Consider the following 3,572-nt stretch of genomic DNA (forward strand, 5'->3'; position numbering starts at 1 on the left):
TTCATAAAAAAGTATAGTTATAAAGCTATCATTTACAACAATTTGTACATACCAGAGACATTTTTGTGAAATCCTCCGGTTTTCGGTCGTTTCACAACAAAAAAATGTTTTAAGCACTTGGTTTTTCGTGTGTATATCGAAGATGTTTATTGTTTCTACCAATTATGTTTGTAAAAGTCGTTTTATAGTAAATTTTATGGTGTAAGTCCTTTCACTAGCAGATCACACCCCAATGCATGGGATGTTTTAAAGACGGACAGAGAAACCTACGGAGTAGCCTTATACTTTATTTTATTCGCATAATATTTTCTTCGTAGTTCATTCATAAAATTCCGGTTTTTATTTTGTAGTTATAAGTATTTATTTATATAAAACTCACGCCTATAGATTCTATCGGGGTGAGCATAGCCACAAATTGCAAGATAACAGAGTCCTAAAGAAAAAAAATGTTAGCCCTGTTCGAAGAACGCATGATTGAGTCGTAGTGTGAAGGTTTCGAATTCCAGCTGAGGCTCTGAACCACTGAATTCGATTAAAGTTTACTTAAATATTCTAAATACATCCTACTGCTGGGCAAAAGCCTCCCCTTAATTGACCGGAGGGGTGGACGTATCATACTCCACCACGCTGCTCCAGTGCGGGTTGGTGAAGGTTTTGGTCTGAAAGCCGATACTAATACACCCGGTTTAAACAGGGTGTTATATATAAAACTAAAAAAAATTGCTAATAAAACTTCTTTATTCTTATATTTATTAAGAAATAAATTAATGTTTATCATCAATTCGACTCTACAGTTCTCGCTGTCCAGCCCGCAGCTTCCCGTATCAGAGAGGCGGTGTGACGCATGCGCTGTGAGGGCCCGTCTGTCTGACAATCTTCTGAGTGTGGTGCTCGTGTGGGGTTTACCAGTTACAACGTGTGTGCGATAGATGTCGGTAAAAAGGATAAAACGGAAGAAAAAATTCCATTCCGGGATCCAATTAATGGAAAATTCTTTCACGTTAAGGTTGCCTGGATAAAATTGCTGGTTGATTGGTGGTTGGTTGGTTTTAACGCATTCGGTCTGCGATTGTTAAAGTTAAGCAACTTTCGCAAAGGCCGGTCATAGGATGGGTGACCACAAAAAGAAGTTTTCATCTCGAGCTCCTCCGTGCTTCGGAAGGCACGTTAAGCCGTAGGTCCCGGCTGCATTAGCAGTCGTTAATAACCATCAATCCGCACTGGGCCCGCGTGGTGGTTTAAGGCCCGATCTCCCTATCCATCCATAGGGAAGGCCCGTACCCCAGCAGTGGGGACGTTAATGGGCTGGTGATGATGAAGTCCTTCTAGGGTTCTTCTTCTTCTTTCTCATGTTATGCTGATGTCTAAAGTAAGAGGATATCCGTTAAACCTTACACCTTGTTAGAAGGTAATCTTTAATTTATTGGAAATATTACAAAGAACATATAAATGGGTTACAATGAGTAATATTTGATCTGATAACGAAATGAACTTATCTTAAGCTATGGTTATAGTACTGAAACTGGCGTATTTTTATACACAGCCTCCGTGGTCTAGTGGTTAGAGCGTTAGGCTCACGATCTGGAGGTCCGGGTTCGATTCCCGATGGGGACATTGTCGAAATCACTTTGTGAGACTGTCCTTTGTTTGGTAAGGACTTTTCAGGCTTGAATCACCTGATTGTCCGAAAAAGTAAGATGATTCCGTGCTTCGGAGGGCACGTTAAGCCGTTGGTCCCGGCTATTAGCCGTAAAAACACCTCCACCAACCCGCAGTGGAGCAGCGTGGTGGAGTATGCTCCATACCCCCTCCGGTTGATTGAGGGGAGGCCTGTGCCCAGCAGTGGGACGTATATAGGCAGTTTACTAACAGAGGGAATTTCCTGGGTACGTTCTTCAAAAACTATAGATGGCGCTGTACAGATTTTCCATCGTTTAACCTTCTAATTTCATAGATAACAGACATACTTATGCATCTTTTATCTTTGTTTTGGGGAATAAATGAAGACCCTTTTTTTACACCCAGGCAGAATTGCATTTTCCCGCGTGGTGCGATATAGAATTGGGTCGTGTACTAGGTTCAAGATAAATTATGAAATTCTGATTACTAAATAAAGACAGGTCTAAAAGTAATGAAAAATGTTTTCTTTTTTCTATTTTAACTCATTTATGAATTTTAAATAAGACAAACGTAATAATAAGTCCGACATTTTATCATGTTTTCCTATGACGTCACAGAGTGCTTTTTCAAACAAATTCCATAGTAATTTCGTGTTTTGACGTTTAGTAAAAAGTAACTGATTTGACTAGTTGGAAACTAGCCTATTGGTTCTGCGCTCAATACGTAAGTAGGATGAGTATAATTATCTAGTTAGTAGAATAACTTACATACATACATACATAAACTCACGCCCGTAATCCCTAATGGGGTGGGCAGAGCCACAAGTAATCAAAGACAACTTGCAGCCACTGTTGATACGAAGTCCTAAGCTGGATATGATGAACCTTATGGTGATAAGGGATCAGCCTATCGCCCATAACATTAGTCCATCATGTTAGAGGACACAATCCCTCTGTCGGTTTTTACGACATGCCCGGGAAGACAAGCAGCTGAACGTGTTCTATGTTTTTTATTTGCTCCCAGAACAGCATAGAAGCAATAGAATAACTATAGCAGTAGAATAACTTGAACACTCGTAACAAATTTGTGGATAAAAATGTGACAAAGTAATGCGTTGCGTTTTATTTTATTAAAAAATCACTACTGAATATTATTAGCGAGCAGTTTTATTCAAAAAGAATGGTACTTACATTCAAATGCAGATGCGGTTAAGACGCGGTAAAATAATCAGCGAATAGAGAGAAATTGAGTATAGAAATGCAGTAAGTAATAAAGCAGTACTTATAGAAGTAAATAACTACAGCCCCATCGGTCTGTAAGCTATTACCATTTGTTACTTATGAAATAGCAACAAATTGTGGAATCAAAGAATGCGATTTTGCGGTAAGAAATTACATATTCACGGACATGGGGACGTTAATGGGCTGGTGATGATGATGATATGTCTGTTATCCATGAAATTAGAAGGTTAAACGAAGGAAAATCTTTATAGCGCCCTCTATAATGTTTTTGATGAACGTAACATGAAAGTCTCTTATTGGGAATATAATCATGGGGTTGTATAATTTAATTATTTTTTGGAAAAATATCCAAGAGGACGACCAGAACGAAACGACCAGGACGAAAGAGGAGAGGATAATAAATGCCAAGGAGAGAGAGAGAGAGAGAGATCCAAGAGGACGACCAAAAACAAGATGGGCGGTTGTGGTCAAAAAGGATCTATGCATGTGCAATGTCTCCGAGAACGACACGTCTGATAGAGCGAAGTGGAAGAGAAGTACGAAGAAGGCAGACCCCACCATCAGATGGGAATAATAAATGCCAAGGAGAGAGAGAGAGAGGAAAAATAATCGCCTTTCTTATGTTTTTATGTGCTCGATGTCAGAGATAAATTATCAGCCAAGTAACTGATAAAATATTGATAACAGATAACAAATAGGGAGCGGCCATGT

The sequence above is a fragment of the Pectinophora gossypiella genome, chromosome 28, assembly GCF_024362695.1.
Source record: "Pectinophora gossypiella chromosome 28, ilPecGoss1.1, whole genome shotgun sequence".
Lineage (NCBI taxonomy): Eukaryota > Metazoa > Arthropoda > Insecta > Lepidoptera > Gelechiidae > Pectinophora > Pectinophora gossypiella.